The sequence below is a fragment of the Bombus fervidus genome, chromosome 6 (genome assembly GCF_041682495.2).
Source record: "Bombus fervidus isolate BK054 chromosome 6, iyBomFerv1, whole genome shotgun sequence".
Classification (NCBI taxonomy): Eukaryota; Metazoa; Arthropoda; class Insecta; order Hymenoptera; family Apidae; genus Bombus; species Bombus fervidus.
In genome coordinates this window covers 15,280,504-15,301,486 of record NC_091522.1, presented here as the reverse complement: position 1 = coordinate 15,301,486, position 20,983 = coordinate 15,280,504, and the positions used below count along the sequence as shown (strand labels likewise).

Sequence of the window (20,983 nt, the reverse complement as noted above, 5' to 3'; positions counted from 1 at the left end):
ACGCACGTACTTACTCGTACGTGCGCGTAAAAGAGGGATAGAGCAGTCGATGGCGAAGTGGAATTGGCCGGTGCTCATCTCTGCCTAGAAGCCGGCGCATCTCCGAATATGATTAGCATATGTATGAGTCGTCCAACCCCTTTCCACAGCCTCGAACCACTGACCGCGCATGTCAGCGTCAGCGTTCTCCACTACCATCCCCCTCCCTCAACATGTGGTCTCACACAAGCGCACGCACAAATCTACACATACGAGAATTTGACAAACGTACGCACGACTTTGCGTACGTACACAGGTGCCTGTAAACGTAGCCACATATACAAACGATCCAGCCTGCTCCACTGCCATCAGAAACTTCAATAATACCTTCCACGTCCCTCAATTACCTCCTATTTAATTACACCGCCGCATAATTAACGTCGCGAGAGCACCCTCGCCTGACGTGACGTGACTTGACCGGTCAACTCTTGGCTACGACAAGGTCGTGTTGTGTCCTATATCTATATAAGTTACCACACAACGCTCTCACAATGTAATCAAGAGACTGCGTGCGAGAGTCGAGGGTGGAATTCGAAAATTGAGCAGCATCGTTTCCGACTAATCTTTAGTGATTGATTAATCGTATCAGGAAAAGAAAGTAGATACGATGATAAGCAAAGGCCGATATTTTTTCATCCTTTCGTTTCCAATGCACCAAGGTGACAACGGAAAAAACGTGAGTTATTTGAAGTTTGGATCGATAAATCGAAAGTTACAAAAAAAAGTGACGTTTTTTTAAATCCACCTTGGAATTTATAGTTAATTGCGTCACTCTCTCGCGATGAATAAACTTATACAAGTACGTAGAGTTTATTAGCATAATCCGAATGAAATATCATAGAGTCGGGAAAAATGCAAATTGCAAGACCATAAAAACGTAGAAGTCTAGTCGTTTTAACCATTCTTGCGACGATGTTTTCTTAGTTTTTATTATAATTGCAAAGTAAGCTAATCTTTTACAACCTTCTTACAATGCCAAAGCGATCTCAAGTACATCAAACAAAATTCCAAGCTTCCGTGAGACTCGTTGGTTTTTACGCTTGGCGATAAATTGGTTGCGAGCAACGAGGCTAGCAAATTCATCGAATGCGCAGGGAAAACGAGACACTTATCTGTCCTTCCGATGCACATGTCCGTTGCATTCCTACGGACGTGGCTAAAAAGATCACGCACGCTCGATAAAACATTCAGGAGATCTCTGTCGGTTGCATAATGCACGAAAGCGGACAGTGAGCCGCGGCTGTGAAGACGCGAGCAGTTTCTCACGTTGCCTCCATGGAATTCTGTCGTTGCATGTTGTCGACCTTCGTCCACTTAAGGAATCCGATCGGATGCCAGGAAAATTAACGTCCAGACGAATTGAACGGCTATCGATTTAGAAAGTAAAATTCAACGCTACGACAACTACCATCGATCCTGAAACGTAACTGCGTATTACGTCCGATGAGCTTAGAACGATCGCGAATATTCGAGTAATTTGTGGATAAGTGAAAATCGATGAAGGATCGACGTATACAGTGGAAACGTTTTACGAAACTACGAATAAACTGCATTACAAGGCCGAGAACGTATACAAATGAAAGGAGAATGTATATAATGGGAAACGATTGGTCTTTAATTGGCTACATCAGATTGGAAACGACCCTTCGACCGTTTGGCCACTTCGATAGGCCGATTGCAAGCTCCAAGTAGCTAAGCAAAAAGAAAAGCATCGTTACGTTAACACGGCTAATACCGTGACCTACCAAAAATAGAAATTTCACTTCGCTTAAAAGTAATAGCAGCTTAAACGCTTGATGTTATAAGGGATGTTATAAAAAGAGAAAAATTGGGACGTGCACTTTTACGAAGATTTCTATCGTTGAATAAAATTTAAATAAATTCAAACCCGCGATGAATAATATTTTTCAAAGCAATACCCTTAAATGAATAAGTCAGAAGCTAATTGAACGAGGTAAAATATTTTGCCAATTGGTCCGTACGTTCCTTTGAACTGGCACGTCGATTCTTAAACGATCGCGGCTTTTTATACGCTGCAAATAGACCATTCGGAAAGGTAATTCGTACTATTGCGTAAAAGCTACGTCGATTCGAATGGAAAACTGATTGAAAAGTGGTGCGCGTTAATCGTTTTGATAGGCTATCGATCGGCGCGACACGCTAGAATACAGTTTTGATCTCACTGCACGCGTAATTGCCTTCCGCAGGATTGGCATACAATTTCCGGCTAAAAAGTGTTTCTTCGAGAGCCTGAACGAAGCTATTCCACGGTGATCTCGTTGTTCAACCTTCCAAAATGGTCATGCTAAAAGGATAATTCATTGGAACCGTGTTGGCAATTCTCGTTGGCTTCGATAATCATGAAAATCAAGAACGATCATCGATTTCTTGCTTCTTAGTAACCATAGCAGGTCGTTACTTATCTATCGAGAAAATAGAACTCTACGAGAAAGTAAAAGCTCCGTTTAAAAAATTCGTGATCCAACTTCGTCTTGGTAAACAAGCTCGTTAAAGTTCAAAGTTGATCTGCCAGGTACTTTGTTGCGCGAGTTAATTCAAACAAAGTTGTGTCCGATTCAAAGTCGCTAAAATCGAAGTGAGATTTCCCGAGTATTCTTCAGATTCCCATCATAGAAAGCCTCGCGACTGAAAATTTCTTCTTCTGGCGATTTTCACTTAATTCCGAGAAATGGGTTCCTTCAATACGATATAACGCATTCGTCTTCGCCGATTCGCCATGACGCGTTTCGCATTAAAGAAACTCACCCTTTAAAAAATAACTGAATCTTTAAGCACGGTCGTCCGTTGAAAGCGCTAGAACCAGACTCGATGAAAAAGATTGCCAGGAAACTGTAGCCTTTCGCGTGACAGCTTCCGAGGCAACGCGTCGAAGTGACGGACTTAGATTAACTTAGGAAAGAGGCTGGTTGAAGTTCAAAGGGGCGTCGCGACGCCATGCCACCGCGAAGTATTCGAAGAACGGAGATTCAGCGGGCGCAATCTGAATCGAGGGAACGGTGTAGTCACGACGAAAGGAGAAACGTAAGGGTGGGCAACGTCGCGAGAGCGGAACTTTAACAAATTTACGCGCTGCGGGGAACAGGAGGAATCGGGGAGGGCGTGTGTATAGGGTGCTGTGCCGTTCTTATCGAAAGTTGCCTGTGTGTTGCCGGGTCTGCTGCCGCTGCTGCTGTTGCTGCCTGTGACACTGAGTAAGCGCAAGACTTTCGTATCGATTAGACGAGATTAGAAGCGAAAGGACGGAACAACAAGCGCCACGGGAATCGTACGCGAATTTACGTCCACGATTTCGTTTATGGTTGATACTGGCCGAGATCGGTTGAAATTCGAACGTTTCTCCGGTGTTCCAGCCATTTCACGAAAAGACGCCGTTAGACGCGGTTCGAATACAAAATTAGCTTGGGAGGTAATTGATCCTTTAAATGAACATCTTGAGGGAGCTCGTCGGATGAATTCGCGATGAGAACGCGCTAGTGCGAAACGGTGTCGTCGTTAACGCTTTGTCGGCTGGAGGGACTTTATCAGTTCGCCGTAGACACGGCGAAGTGTCTCGAAATTATACGGGTCTCAACGTTCATAAATCATGTAGAGAGCCGTGGCGGCGCTAAATCATATTTTTGGAATATAGCTTCAAACCGCCGTCCCTCTAACCGTGTGCAAACACTGCGGTTTCCAAGCTCGTGCAATCGAACACCGAAAAACTTACCATTCGACGCACATAGTTTGACAGTCCATAGAATAATACAATGCAACAGGCCTGGAACTCGTAGCAATGGAATCGAGAGAGCTAGTACCGGCAAAGCACGAATTTCCTAGGAACACAGACCACGCGAAGGTTTCTAGTTTTCTGGACAACTTGAAAATTCAAGCGACTTTCGCGATTCTATATACCTGGTAAAAGTTTTCGAGAATCTCAAAAGTTTGGAGGGATCGATCCGAATTCTTCGAGATCCACGGTTTACAGGCGCCGATTATCGTCGAAAATTTTACTGCCGTCCTATGTTCTCACATTCGACGACACACGACGGGCTTAAAATATTCAAGTAGTTTTAAAAGCACGCAGACATTCAAAGTTGAGAAAATCGCGCGTCCCGTGGTACTAGAGCGAGAACAAGCATCGACCAACGAAAGGACAAAACGACACGTTGAATTTTCCAACTGATATCAAACGGGAAGATTATGGAAAATATATATGTATCGTAAATGTATTCGGCCACTTGGTGAAACGCGCGGACTTGGGCCGGGCGCGTGAAAGGGTTGTGCATCGTGGACGAAGAGGACCGGGCCATTTAATAATCAGTAAACTAGTTACAGCTCGCATACATTCATGCAGAAGCGGCCTAGCTCGGTCGCATGTGCGCCCTGAATTATTTACACGGAGGATGACCGCTTGCCAAAATGGACTTAGAATTCGCAATTAAGGTGCACGGGACCATAAGCCCGAAACGCATTATCACATTATTATTAAAATCGAGTAAAGCCGTCGTGCTCACCTCGCGACCGCAAAATGCAAAGACCTTCGTTTACTTAAGCAACATGGCTGTCAGAAGACGGCAACAGTGAAACCTAGAAGAGGAAAGAGAAATAGAGGGCCGCAACGAAAATGAAAATTCACGCGTGTGCACGAAGCAACTTACAAGCTGCACGAGAATTTTCATCCAAAATATTCGTGGATGTGTTGCGTCAGCGAAAAGGGGAATGGGGACTATATAAGGAATTATGTTAAATACAAGAAAATTCCGGCGTACACTCTTTCGTACAATAATTTCATTCGCGGCTATATCGTTCGCGCTACCACAAGCTGTCGGAATAATCGAAACTCAATCAGAAGCGGCAATCAAGTGTGGCGAGTCGGAGAAGTAAAAAAACTCGTGGATTAACACGTTCACGCGTGGCGCGTGTATCAGCATAGGTACACAATGAACTTTCTACGCGAAGCTGATTGATATTTAAACAACCGACAAGTGTACATAAACAAACGAAGATGTAAATAAACAAGCTGGGCGTGTAAACAAATATACCAGAAATACAAACAAACAAACGGATACCTGTGTTTCAATTTTCAAGCTATTACAAAGAGTTTATATATCCCTAGCAAATAACCTAATTGATTTTCGTTCGATGTCTATCCGACCTAACTTTTAAAACGTTCCGATACTTTCCTATAATTTTTTCGTCCAATTAAATCTAACCTGAATGTTAAACAGAAAATGAAAGAATTTTCATTATTAAGCAGACTTCATCGATTCGGTTAAATCGTTCAACTATTATTCATGGGGGAACGTTTTTGAAATCCACGTACCTTTGAATTCGCCGATTCACCGGAGCGTTTGCTCATTTTTTCGAGTATATTTAGCGCGGGAACGGTGGCCCGTGAACGTGCAATAACGGAACAAAAATTTTCTAGAACGCTCCGCGATGCAAGTGTAAAGGCTTTTTTATTGAAACGACGGGCGAATAGGTTGCGCACACATTCGAGACGGACCACGGCACTGAACCGTACATGCAAATTTTATAGGTTAAATAGGGCAGCGCGACCGGTCGCGGAAATAATTATCCCAGTCTCCCTGCGTTCACTGCCTTACTCACTTTTGTCTAACACACCCTTGCATACCACCAGTACGACAAGTTACACGGTTATTACGCCCACCGCGTTTGTGCCACTTTCCAAAGTACGTTCGTCGATAATTGAATCGTGCAAAATTCCGAATTGTCGTTAAATAAAGAAATATAGAGCAAGGAAATGGAAATTTCAGACGTATTTTAGATTCCCACACGAGATTCGTGAAATATCGTTCGTATTTCCGAAACAATAATTACGCGATTATTGGATACGCGGGTTAAAAAAATCAAATCGATAAATTCCAACGATTTTTCCTACGTTCTCCTACGTTTTGGAACGAGCGGAGATATTATTCAGTTACGTTCGTCCATTCGAAATGCCTCGCGTATCGCAAGAAACCGAATCCTGTCGGATTCCATCGCGAACGAGCGTAGATTGCGAGCGAACGAAAGAACATACGCTCGAGAGCGCTACCGTGGAAAAATTAATCGTCCCTGCGAATCCTTGGAAAAATTATTAAGACATTTGAACCCGTCGCAATATTTAAGGATCACGTCGGGGCGCGTCGCACGAGCTGGTGAACTACGACGGCCAGCTGAACTGCCGCTAATTCCCAATTTCATGCACGGGAAACTATAAATCGACGCGAAGGGAGTTTAAACGGCAATAGGTAAACCGATCGGCGTACGCTCGCGTTCCTACACACTGCATAAATTCTCCTTACGCTCTAGCCAACTTACAGTTCGAGCCAACGATTCGCGTGTAGGCACACACCGTGCTTTCCGCGAACTCGCCCTCGCGAATATTCTTCATCGCGTACGGAAGAACTAACCGCGTGAAAGTCTACAAATTGTCGGCCACTCGTGCAAAACGAGCCTGTTAAAGCTGATCAAACGGACGAGTCGTTTTCGTGGGCGATCGCCTCTGTCAAAATTAATCACCTTCGTGCAAAAGACAACTAAATCTCTACGAACTGCCTTTCGAGTAACTAGCTCGAGATAGATATAATGCGAGAACCGACTCGTAGATGAGATATCTGAACAACGTAACAGGCTGGACTCTGAACATTTTCAACCTGTGAGTTGCACGAGAGGGAGGAAGAGAGAGAAAGAAATCTAAAGAGGTCGTCGCGATTAATTTTGCTTGCAATTATTTCTATAGAAGATATCGTCGCTAGAATCTTCAACATTTTTCATGCGCAATATTTCACTAATAATTATTAACAAAATGTAACGCTGCTTTTTCATAATACAAAGAAAGTGACTTAGTTCGTTTTTATGCAAATGCAGGACTCGTAGGTCGCAGACTATTATGAAACGAGGTCGCGACTCGAGAAGGTTGAAAAACAGCGAGTTAAACGATGACGAACATAAAGCAAAGTTTAATTCTACGTGTAGGTATATACACTTAGCTGGCGAAATATGTTAGAAATGTACAATATAAAATTCCTCGGCCAGAGTGTAAAAGAAGGTACCTCTTTCCGTTCTCTGGCGAGCAGAACGCGCGGCAACCGAAATTAAAGTAAAGGAACGGAAGTACCCGCGGATTTAATAAGAGAAGCGACCGATGGTAATCCACGGGGCAACATATTACAACGGACGAGTCAGCGAAAATATTACGCGTCCCTGTAATCCTAACCCGTTAGAGCACGCTTTCATAACGAATAATTAATTAGTTCAGCTCACGTCACGAACATACGTATACCATCAAACGTGCTCGATCCACGCACAAGCGTGTATATTGTGCTAGCAATACCTTAATTCCAGCCACCGCCTAGGAAGTAATTAAACGTCCGAAGATTATCTATTTCCTACCTAGAGCTCCGACTACCGTCTCCTCCTTCGCTCTTCCAATTCACCTCCACATCTATCCTCGCCACTAGCCGCTTTTGCACAATGACGATACGCCACCAGTTGAACCGGAAATTGCCACGGAATCAGGGGTTAGCCTGCACGCTGGGCAACATCACACATCGACACACATCGACACATATCGACACGCGACACACGGTGCGCCTACATGTACATGCCATCATCGAGAATCAGGTACTCCCCAAACAGGGGATGGTACCTGTACTGAATTAGCATGCCTGCTGGAAGCAGCCGTTTCCAACTTGCTATCCCTCGAACCCTAGACACCATCCTACCCCTTTACCATCAAACGCACAATTCGCTTTCGACGGTTAAAACGGTAATTTCACGAAGAACGAAATGCAATAAGTCGTGCGTTCGACAGTTATCACAAAGGGTGGTTTTAAACCGTCGATTAAATCCTAAGTAGATTACCGAAGTTTATATAAATTTATATCTTTATGTAACCGCTAAATGCGGTACAGAGTACTTTGGATATTTTATATACGTAATTTTACACATTACGTGTGCTTTATGTAAACGTCCGCGCGTTTAAATCTGCCATAAATACATAAACATTCGTAGTTTCATTCTAAATGATCTACAAACCTTTGGATCAGGCTACCTCTTGAATAATTTTAAATATAGAATACGGAATGACATTAAACATTTTAACCTAAATCTCAAACTGCCCACCTACCTCGAACGGCCCCGAACAACGCTCTTTCCTTCTTTATTCCCCCCCACACACACACACACTTCTCAGCCATCTTTTTATTCCTTGGTGAGCTTACAAAACTTGTTCCTTAACTTGCGTCGAACGAACGTGAGAAAGAATTCAAACAACGAGCATCTCCAGCGTGTCGAACTCCGCTTTAATCCTAAGGCATCTACCGTGATATAATTTACCGTGTAATCAACTAAAGCATCGCAGTAGGTTACTCGAACCATTGCTAGCGTGGCTCGAGGATTTTTCTGCTACCCGTTCGCGATAATGTAAGGTTGGAACCGATGTTTCATCATCGTTTCGATAACGCTATCCGCACTGTTGCACGCGTGTGCATGTAAGTGCTGGTGCACGTCGCCTCGTATTAATTTCTCAAGCGCTCTCGGTATCGAGAATGAAACATGATCGAAATCATCATGGAAACGCGCCGAGTTACCTATGACGATAACACGCGATCCACAAACGCATCCACGTACAAATATACACGGCTGGCATTTATCTTTTCTTGCATCGGTTTTTTGGCGTGCGAAATAATGAACAACGAAAATGTATATACGTGCATATTCGCCGAAAATCGAGGAGCATCGGTATCCATAACGAAACGTTCTTCCCAACGAACCGTTACGAATGAAACATTTGTTCGTTATTTTCTTTTTTCCTTTTTTCTATCTTGTTTTTTTAATCGTACGCGGCGTAATATACCAGGGATGCGAAATATTTAGAACACACTGTTTGTATGTACGAAACATGGACTTTATTCGTATTCTTCTAAATTATCGGATCTTTTAAAGAGAGATACACGTTTATCTATTTGAGAGGAGCACAGCTCTCGGGTCTAAGAATTCTTCCGGCGACGTCCCGACGATACTCGAACGTCGACAATCCGTCTCACTAGACAGAACGAAATCATTCGTTGTCACATGTTTCAGGATGAAATAACGGGGCAAACCTTAAACTTACCAACTGTTTAACATATTCCCTTTGTCGTCCTCGATAATGCTACTTACAAGCGCATATTATGTAGAGCGAAGCGTGATAATAGATTATCCATATTACGATGCATATTAGATACAGAGTGGCGTACGTGATCGAGATCCGGAATATCCAGACGAGGAAACTGTTCTTCCAATTCAGAGAGTGATTCATCTTCGGTAGCGAGGGAAAATCCGACCGATTCACTTCTCGTCAACAATGCTCCGATCGATCGGATTGCCACGCCGATTCAACTGACCCAAACTGATCGTCGTTGTCACGTGTCAGCGGATTTTACGAAATTACACATAGACGCCGATATCTTTGTTTCGTTTCGCGTTATGTTCTCGATGGGAGATCGAACGAAAGGAATGTCAGCCACCGTTTCAGCGTGTGCATTCGTTTCAAGGGAGAATCGTGCCACTAAAATCCGTAGGTGCAACCGTTATTCGACGTCGACAATTTCAGCAATAACTGCTTTCGCGACTATGCAACACGGAGCGGAGTCTGGTAAAACAGCGGAAACAAGCGACTGTAAACAAACGAGAATCTCGTCTCGTGCCGTTCTATCCAGCATACTTCGAATTTGTTTACGGAGCCCCACTCGTCTCGTCTCACTGACCCCTGACCGCCGTGATTTTAACTTTCAACGACATTGTACAAAAAGCACAACCCACAAATTATTACATACACCAGGTTCGATGCAAACGAGCGAGCAATTTTACAGCAACTGACTTGAAACACACAAGATATTATCGTTTTACGAAAGAATTTTATCGTCTCTTGGTCCGATGTCAATTAACAATCCCCTAAAACAATGATCAACAAGGTTGCCTATTTCAAATATTACAAATATTTCTTCGACTAATCTAATTCCATTAAATATTCGTTCTTTTCAGCTCTACGCGCGATAACCGTTTGACCTCGTTCCAGCGATTCAAATCGATGAAATATCGCAAAGAACTACCGCTGCCTCGCAAGAAATTACTTAACATTCTCCTTAAGCGAGCTTCTGCAAGAATATCAGCTCGCGATTAAGAAGGATCGTTCGAGAAACGAACGATGCAACGTCGCGTCGCGTCGTCGGCAACGAAGAATCTGTCGGAAGTCGGAACTCGTCAAACCTAACCCGGTAAACGAGGTCGCTCCAAAGTACAAACTGCAACCTCATTCGTTAATTTACACGGTGCAAGTTATTGCCAAGGCCCCCAAGGGGCAACTGTCAATTCCTGGTGGGTGGCGCCTGTATGTCGTGTAACGAGAGATTCTCACATAAATCAGAGTTATTAATGGATCGGAGCGTGTTGGGAAACGTTCCAACGAAGAAGACCGACCACGGTAATGCGCGTATGACCCGGACAAACGTTTAACTAATCTAGTATACTCAGCTTCAAACGAGCTGCCTAATTTAATAACAAACGCATGAATCTGCTAAGCATCCGACCGCACTGCATATTCATCGACGATTAATGGTCGTTCACTCGTAACGCGTGACGTAGGAAACTGTACGTAAAAAAGACGTAAGAAAAGCGAAACGCTAAAAAATTCTTTGCCTTCTTACGACAGGGCAATGATCTCGTTTTATTCCATTTGTTTTATTTGGCCGTCTATAAGAACGGGCATAAAAACGTACGAAGAATAGAGAAGAAAGCATAATAATCGAAATTTTGAATGGATATAACCGAACGAATGTCTGCATAGTTTGCCTGTATTGTATAGAAGAGAATATAAAATACGTGTTGCTTCGTACTGAATTTTGTATTTAAGAATTGCTTTCAGTATATTTAAATGTATTTTTATCTCTCCCCAAAGATCGAACAACAAAGAAATCCTGCATATTTTTCGAATTTATGATTCAAATTATTTGAGAAAAGTCTTGATTCTTCTCCGATGTTTAACCAAAGGTTGGAGAATGGTCGAGAAGGAAGGCGATCGGGGAAGAAGAATTGGACGAGTTTCTCGGGAAAAATAACGAAATTGTAGAAAGGAAGGAGGGGAGGTGGGACGAGATATAAAATAGCGGCAAAGAGGGCGAAGAAAACACGGGAGTTCGTGAAAATAATTACTCAGCAACTACCGCTCTTGTAGCTACCATTAGCAACGCAGCGAAGGCAATATTCCTGGCATCCGTAATCGTATTTAAAATTGACAAATTTGTCGCGTTCATCCGGTGCCCGCGGAGCTCGTCGAATCTCGTCTCCTCCTCGTATAATTTATCCCGGGAACCGGGTTTGTTAACGACGAGCAATTTGTTCGTCGAGTGTTTATCGGAACACTCGTTTGAGGGAAATGTAATGAGGTCTGAAAAGAAACTGTCGGGACAAAAGTATCGGACTCTTTAGCGATATCGGGAACGGAGGGGAGAGACCCGCCTCTCCTATTTTATTATTAATATGCATCTCGCGCTTGACTTGTCCTTCACGATCGGACGCTAACGATTGCTATTTAACGAGCTGAGAAAAACGACTACCAAGCGCAAGATCCTCGAACGATGAAGAAAACGATTTAATAAAAGTTGCGGAGCAAGGTATAAAATTTAGGTCAAAATAATAACCGAAAAGGAAAGAAATGAATTTGAATAGAATAAAGGAGAATTTTTATCTTCGTTTGCAATTGTTTCGATGAAATTTTCGCTAGATAAATCATATACATATAGTTGACGTACGCGATCGACGAGAAAAATAAGACAAACTGGCGCGGATCATTCCCTCCTTTCCGTTTCGTTCCGTTTCGTTTCTGCGTAAAGAGAAGTTGGCCCAGAAGGCCGGTTGTGTGCTGGTCGATTTAAGCGGAAGCGAACGCGGCGAGTTCAAGCAGCACCACACAGATGCGTTCGCAAAGCTCAACGAGTTAAACCACAAACTCAATTGGACGTCAGAAAGAAACTCTGCAACAAATGGGCGAAGTCTGGCCCGGACACAACCAAGCCTTAGTCATTTGACGCCTCATTTCTGTTGCCGCAAAAACCGGGGTAACGACCAGCGACTTTGTACGACTCGCTATCGACGTTAAACTCACTTCAACTCTATACGCCTTCGTCACCGCACAATGGATATTCCTCTGTGTCAGTTCGAGATCTCTCGAGAAGAATGCAAGATGGTTAGAAAACATATAGAACGATATATCTTCGTGGAAACAATTGGAAAACCAGTCGAAAGAACGCGAAAGACGTATAAACGGTAAAGGAAACGTAGAGAAGCTGTTTTAACGATTTAAAAACGATAGAATCTCGTAAAATATCGAACGCCATACATTTTCTCCTTATTATAGATACGTATTAGTTTATTGGTAAATCACAAGTTTCGTCAAGTCATATTGTTACCGACGTAAGTGTAAAATACGACTTCGTACTTTTGATCGATAAATCGCACGATGAAAATTTATCAAACTTTTCGTCCATTACCGATATAATAACGTCAATTTTTTTGGAGATATTACGCTATACGATCGGATTTGAGAACGACGTATTCAGAAGCAATGGAGAAAAGTTGTGGCGTAACGGAGTCGACGGTCGTTCACGTCGTTCCAACTTTGCGATTTTGAGGGCACACGCGCATTCAGTGGACGAGGATAGAGGAAGAACTTTGCAGAACAAACCGTTCGAAAGGATTACCGCGAAATAGGATACACAAGCCATGGCAGAGAGGCGTATACTTGTAAAGGAAACAATCTCACGTGCGCAAGAAAATATTTTCAGAGACAACGGTTCTCGTAACGAAATTAACCAGGTTGCGTACATATATGAAGGAAATAGGGCACAGTATCTAAGCCTGAGGTGCTTAAACCGTTTCACCTGAAGATCGTGCTTATTTTCATCCAACAACCTGGAAAATGGAATAGACACGGTACTGTTGACGTTTCCAGAAAATCCTTGTTGAAAAATTAATATGGAGAAAGACAGAAACGTTTCCATTTCTAAGAGAATAATTTACATTCACGCACGAATCGAGTAATTAAATGAAATTAATGGGCAAAAAATTAAGATCAAACGAAACTTTTCTCTCGAATATCGTACGATACTTCAAGACTCGACAATTTCAAATGTGGAAACCGAACGATATAATAAATACAAACGAATGAAACTTGCTGCGATCCACGTCGTATTGTGCATAGTCCAAACACGGTTGTTTCACGGTAATCGACACACGTGCACGACAACATCGGACGCGTCAGCGAACGTTCGATCCGACCTAATTTAGTTATCCAATGCCATAGCAATCGGTGCTACGAATGTAAGAGCCAAGCATTCGAAGCATCGCTAATGAGCAATTATCTCGTGCACAAGATGAGATGTTCGCCTCCTTAAAATTCAGCTGACTAGCAGCGTTCTTAGGTCATAGCGCGCGCTACGATCTGCATTTTTAAACGTCTTGAGGCTCGCTAAGCGGAATGCACACACGAATGCTTCGTCGGTGACATCGTTTTAAGATTAAGGTCGACGGTGTGATACCGTATTAACATTCTCGAGTGGCACAATTTGTGCCTTTCTTTAGCCCGTCGTGCATCTAATAATCCGGATCACCGGCGTTGCAACCCCTTGTACAACATTCTCAGTTTTTATCTTGTCGTGTCTTAAGTGTCTCTCGTCGATCACGAATCGAGGACATATCGAAATGGAAATTCTCGCGCGATTTCTCTCCGAGGATTTTTTAAAATTCGCCACGCGTAAAAAGGCAAAGAAAAAAATAAAAGAAAAAAGAAAGAAAGAGAACGATACTACGTGTAACTGAAATATTTTTCTTTTTATTTTCTTGCTAAGACAGTAGATCTAAGTAAGTTACTATTTAAAAAAAATGATAAGAATAAAAGATATAAAATCATCTATCACTGCTAGTACAAAGAAGATTGCAATGTTCGTCGCAAGATTATAACACACACGCGTAAAGATATAAAGGGAAGAATTGAAATGATTACGAGGGCACGTGGCAATTCGTTCAGCAACGATGCCCGATCCCTCGTATCCCGATCTAGATAATCTTGTAATTTTCATAAGCGTCTCCTCCAGCTAGCGAGCATCTATTGTTATACCTTGCACCTGCATCGAACACCCGCAACCCTCGCATACATCGACCTATATATGAATATACGATCCGACCAGTTTTATGGGTTATTGCTAACGAGCTGTTTGATCGAGCATTGGCCAATCGAAGAAGAACGAGGATGAAAAAGTGCTAGCGGATGACACACACCAGATCGATCGCCTTCTCCTAATTCATTTGCCCTCGGTCACGAGACTATGCATCTGTCGCGTTGTTCCAAATACCATCGAGGAAAGTTTACACCTCTCTCGATCCATCCGAGGGCTGTAATCGAGCGAATGGTATGGATCGTTCGTGATCCATCCACGGGCGAAACAGTGGCAGTACGCGTCCGATCGCGAATACCTGGCTCGACTACTAATTAATCAAGCGAAAAAGTGATTTAATTAGCGCAAAGATAGCGTATCTAATTATCAGGGGCGACTCGCACGACCGAATGAGTTCGGGGTCCGTACTGCGAAAGTGGCAGCCTAATGATCGCGTTCGTGGACGCGTTTCCCAGAAATTCCACCACCACGTGATGTTATATCGACGCAGCGTGCAACTTACATGTACGCAAACACGACCACGTACACAGTCGGTGGACATTTGGTGTTGTAGGCGCGTACGTGTCAGAGAATTATGCCCGATCGATGAGTATGAGCGGCGAGGTGGCGAGCGACCAACGGAACGCGAGAGAGTGTGACAGATAGTTTTGCATGTAATTTATTATGTGCATAATTAGAATAACGAATAACCGGACAACTTTCTGCTCGCGACTAACGAGCGAGTATCGGGAACGTTATCAGCTTGGATTCAAGATACGAACAGAAAAGCGTCGCAGAGTCGTCGGAGAAGTCGCGCTCGTCTTCGAGAGAGCTCGAAGCTCGTTACGAAGGATGTTGTCTATACAATAGGATATACACATACCATTTCGCTATCTGACCGTAGGCCAAAGCTCGACTTGTAGATAAAGAAATATTAACGTTCTAGGTACAATAAATTAATAAATACCGTTTTACTATCTTTTGCGTTGGAATTGATTTTTCCATAACTGTTCCTGATGAATAGATAAATATACGAGTAATCAAATTTAATCTCGCTAAATGTACGTAAACGTATGACCGCTATTGTACATGCTATTCGCCACGCCGGATTTCCGTGTGCAACAACGCGGTTCCGCGTATCTACCCTGCGAAAATTCTTGGCATCGACCTACATTACTCCAAACAGCAATTTCCATGGCAAGCATAGATAGAAACTTTCCAAATTGATTAAGAGGAAATAAAGTCGAGCCTCTAAGTTCGATGAGAAAGATCCATTAGTCGTATCGGTTAAATTAGCCGGACGTTTGGCTGATTCATGAGACAGCTAATCACTGTATAACACAATATAAATCATCGATGTCACTCGAGCTTCAGACGAGGTAATTAAAATATCATTTGAACGTTCAGAGAAAATTATCGTAACGGTTGCTTAAACTCACCGATTACTCGACGCTATGGGAACGTTAGATTCCAGGTGTCGAGATTCCTGCGCTCGTATTATTATCTCGATAATAATAGTAATTAAGCCGTTTCCAGCAGTTCGTAGCAACACTTCGCGCGTAATATGTGTTCCTAATCCGAAGCAGCATATGGTCCAACATGTTCGCCGTCATCGCCCTCTTCTTCGTCCGCCGCTTAAATTTCCCATTAAAGTGCGTTATGCCCGTTCACCATTTACAGCTCGTACTAGATATTTCGCGAGGCTATATTATCGATCAGTCATTCCTGTTGACGAGGGGTGAAACTCAATCTACAGGACCCTCTCCTCCACGAACACTAGCTGCCTGTATCGTTTCAATATTTCTACAGGACAGTAAAATATTCCTGTTGCTACTAGTCTTCTGGATAATCGTATACTTTTTTAATAGAAGATTCTAACGACTAAATCGATGCTTCAAATTGTTGCTTCGAATCATTCGTCTTAGAAGTACCGTTTAATTGTGTGCAAGATCGACGGCACATCGTCTACGATATTATAAATTAATAATTATAGGATGAATAATCGAGAAAAACAAAGTAGTTAATTTTAGCAATGGACGGCGACATATAGATGTTAAAGAATCAACCAAAGTATCCATCAAATTACACGACGAAGGATTTAGAAAAAATCGAAATCATAGTGATTCTTCGCCTATCTATTTCCTCGATGTTTCCGTATGCCATAATATCGACGCGCCGACGTATTTCAAAATCCCCCACGCGAAATGAATCACTGTAAAATCGCCTACACGCTACATTTAGATTCAAATAATACGCAAGTATACACACAGATCCTATTGACGTAGAAAATCGATAAATAAGACTTTACGAATGGATACATGGAGACCATCTTCCTCGTCCTATTCCAGTCTCAATGTACGAAAGTCCACCCTTTAGCTCCGGCCCTTACTCCCTCGTGATGTAATGGGTGCATAAATTATACAGTCTGAAATATGCTAATGCTGGGCTCAACCGGGCGCTGCTATATCGGGGGACATAATCTAATAAAAAAGTCGGCATCCTCGGAGGAAAGTCCGAGAAACGTTCTCGTATTCAGTACGGTTTCGTGGCCAACGATAAGATCAGGTGGTTAACTGCGAGCGTGGCTTTTCCGTGTCGCGCTAATTACGATCATTTTAATTAATCGACACAAATAGTATCGGGGTTCGGGGCACGTTGATATTAACACGCGATTGTATGGGCTGTTTATTAAGAGCGTACATAATTCTGTTTCGTTCGCAGCGAGCAAGAATGCGGTGTAATTATTTAATCTTCGCCGAGACTCGCAACTATCGAGCAACCGGTTCGCCGTAAAATATCGATATCGCGGCGTCTCTCGAGTAAGACATTCATGAATATTTAAGAGTGGACGGTTTAATATTCGACAAACTGTTTCTCAAGGTGTCACGACGAGCGTCGCCTTTCTTAAACGTAGCGTAAATAATCTTTTTGCACGAACATTACCCTCAACATCATGAACGTAATTTTTTCCTCATCGCCACTCTAAATAATAAAGCGATCTGTCGAATGTTGCGGCTGAACGTTTCGCGCGTCCTCGACACAATCCATTATACATATATCACGCCGTTAACGTTCCACCTAAGACGTCTCGTCTTCTAACTGAAATTCTAATCGAAACACACCAGCACGAAACGTAAGACACGCCGCTCACCTGATCGTGAACAAGCAAATGGAAACGTTAATAATACAAACACCATCGAACGTAATCTCGAACGAAATCCGAGATAACGTTCCCCATTGTTTGCGATTAATATCTCTCCTTGTCGAAAGAGAATTGATTCCCTTCGGGAAATCGTAACAAGTTCGTACAACGACATTTTAAATCGCGTCCAAAACGCGATACGTCAACGTACGATACACGTTGTTACACATTCACCATTGTCTAGTTACGTTTTCAACTTCGCGAGCGACTATTTGTCTCGCAGCTCTAAATAGAAATTCTCGTTCAATCCGACCGACGACAAGCAGCCCGTTAAACGGCGAGTAACGAAAAGAGCGACGCCCGGACCACGTTTCCGAGCCCCCCTCCCTCCTCTCCCCCCCCCGGTCTATAGAAGTTCGGGAAAACCTATTTCACGAGCTGATCGCTTTTCTTCGAAGCCACGTCAGAGTTCGTTCGCTTTCTTTTCAGATTTCCTTCCTTTTTCTTTCTGCCTTTTACTCTTAAAGTCTTTCTTTCACAGACAAGGAGTCGTTAGTTCGAGATAACAAATTAAGGAAGAAGCAATGCTGAAAGGACGGAAGGGAGCAGAACGGATTCTACAAAGGTATATTACATTCATTTCACTCTGGCAAACGACCGATATATCTAATCATTAGAAATCTGCATAATGGTCAGTTGGCGTGTCTCGTACGCGCACTCCATGTACACCTAGGCCTGAAACGGCTACCTTCTCTGCACATTTAGAAACGCCGGGGCAGGCGGATAACAAATTCCCTGCTTTAACGTTCATCGACGTACCGTTGAATTGCGAGAATTCGCCATTAACGAGCCCGCAAAAACTGATCTCGAAAGATTGATGCTCGAAAAGCGATAAAACACGGCGGTATATATTTTTCAATTAAAAGCCAATCTATTTGACATTAAGCCCTTGGGTCTGTAAGATATTGTATTTATCTTAAGCTTGTATTTATCAAAGGATTGCACCAAGAAGAACTACTAACGACATCTGCCAAGATCGTGTCAAACATGTGCTACATACTACAGAACAGATACAACATAGGTCTGACACGCGGTGAGTCACACGAAATGATCAACAACTTTTTAACAAAAATAATCCTATAAGATTGAAATTTAAATGGGATTATGAAATTTTACGCGATCATCTATTATTAATTAATCAACTATTTATTTTTCACCTATTTGCTTTAAATTATTTCATTTATTTGAATATTATCGCTAATTATACATACATTTAATATTAATTTAGGTTCGTTAGTATATTAACGTAACTCGTTAATAGTAATCAATGTTTTTCTATCATGTAGGAAACCAATATTTCCTACTTCACGAGATATTAAACTATCTTGTCTTACGTGACAAAATATTAAAATATAGCTTGCCTAATCATAGATCTAACTTAATTTAAGGATAGCCTATCTAACCGTAAATCTACTTAGATGAAAAACATCCTGCATAACAGCAATTCTTAAAATGAAGTTAATAAATATCACTATTTCTTTCTGAACGAAGAGAAGTACTTGAATTATTCCCGATTGCCACGTATCGCAACATTAAAAAAATTAATTACAGGTTAACGTCGGTTCAACTTCAAATTAAATAAAGTGCGGCAGATTCTAACATTACTCTTCAAGAATTTATAACAGTGTTGATTAATAATAATAATAAAGAAGATTCAAGTCCTAATAAATATGCTATGAAAATATGTACTTACATTCCTGGCTTCTGAAGCATCAGTGAATCCTCTCCAGAGAACAGGAAAAAGTGGAGGTTATGAGAAACCTTTAACAAAATATGACGTATTATAATTTGTTCCATAAAAGACACAGTGTTAAAGGTATACAACATCTTAGATAATTAATGAACTTTATTAATCTTGGATCTATTTATATTATGATTCAATATTGAAACTTTAAAATTTCGTTTCAACAAATAATAATAATTCAAGCAAAATACAAAAGATAAAATAAATTGCAGTAGAATGTGCAAAAATACTTACATCCTTGAGCTCCTGGACAAGCTGAATCCTCTTGAGCACAGACTCTAATACCGAAAACGGATATTTAAAAAAAAAATGTACGTATACATAAAAAGAGAAAAGTAAAATACTAGTAACGCGTTCGTTTAAGTAATTCGACGAACAAGCACTGACTCTAATTCCGCGTATGACTACTATAATTATATAGATAAGTTTAATAAAAGCTTAAAAAATACTTTGCAGAATATTGAAAACACTATTACGCAACACACACCGACTCTATCAACCGCATTGCACGCGATCCCAAACACTGCCTGAAAGTAAAAGGATATTAGTAGAAGAGAGAAAGAGAGAGAGACACTTCCGAACGAGTGTTTGTATACAAAAACATTATATATAGTTTTTGTAAAGCTATCGAGACAACCAGTTATCTTTCAAAGTGTCGTAATCAATAGTGCGAGATCGGAATACATATTTAATACAGGTACGAAATATTATTTACGAATATCAAATATCCCTGAGTAGCGTTAAATATTTAAAAATACTGTATATAAATGATTTAACAAATTATATCACGATTATTTGTTAGAACAGTTTGGAATATATATATATCCAATAATAGATATATCAGGTTGTATAAATATTCAAAAATACTTGCAACAAATCAAAATTCTTCGCTTTAACTTGCTTCAAGAACACGACAATGTTACACGAAAAATTGAATGTGTTATAATGAATAAACAAGATGGCGCTATTACAGAGAATTTGCGCGGGAAGTGCAGTAAAATGTTAATTATTACGTTGTAGTAATTCTCCACGAGTTACGATTTAAGGTATAAAATATGTATCGTGAAAAAAATAATTGTATCAAATATGTACCGATAATATAAAGGAAATTACCGAAATTCCAATGAAAAGCCATCGAAAAGACTGCTAATCATCATGGCGCCCACATTTTGAATTCCTATTGCATCGATGTTTGTCCCGCCATTAACCAATAATCTGCGTAAAAGAAAACCAACAATTGAAAACATATACGTATATAACTAAAATCAATTACAGTAAATTAAATTACAATACAATAATCGAATTACAATAATTACAATTACAATAATCGAATTCAACATCTATCTCAGACAATACAAGCTATCGATAACTGAAGTAATCAAGTATACAATCAAAAAAGAAGAGAATAAAAGGAACTTTAAAAAACGATTCAATTTTGTCATTATGATATGAATGTATATTAATCAAACAAACCTAATAACTGTTAATTGTAGTTATGTACAAAAGCGGTAAAGTAGCAATAGGAATATTACGCAGTTAACGAGCCATGCACAGATTAGTACGTCTTGACACCACAATTTTCGACCGCTGAATACTGAATAACACCCCGCGCCGCGTTTCATCCTTAAATTTCGCATTGGTGGGGATATTTAATTCGGCGTGAAGTCGGGCGTATTCGATTACACATCGGCGATACCTTCGAAAAATCATGTATTGTAAGAAATGTTTTCATAAACATATCATATCTCACACAAAAGAAGAGTGAAACTGCAACATGGATACGTTAGAAATTAATTTTAT

General features: G+C 41.4%; 1 long non-coding RNA gene across 4 annotated transcripts in view; it reads right to left on the bottom strand.

Annotated features, from left to right (window-relative positions):
* The window catches only part of LOC139988311 (uncharacterized), a 301,238-nt gene extending 280,476 nt beyond the window's left edge, over window positions 1-20,762 (bottom strand). For all 4 annotated transcript variants that reach the window (XR_011800067.1, XR_011800069.1, XR_011800066.1 and 1 more), the window contains exons 1-4: window positions 20,657-20,762; window positions 20,297-20,398; window positions 19,418-19,710; window positions 19,133-19,200 (exon numbers count right to left, since the gene is read on the bottom strand). This is a non-coding gene — a long non-coding RNA (uncharacterized lncRNA). The remainder of the gene's footprint in view (window positions 1-19,132; window positions 19,201-19,417; window positions 19,711-20,296; window positions 20,399-20,656) is intronic.
* Window positions 20,763-20,983: the final 221 nt, after the last annotated feature.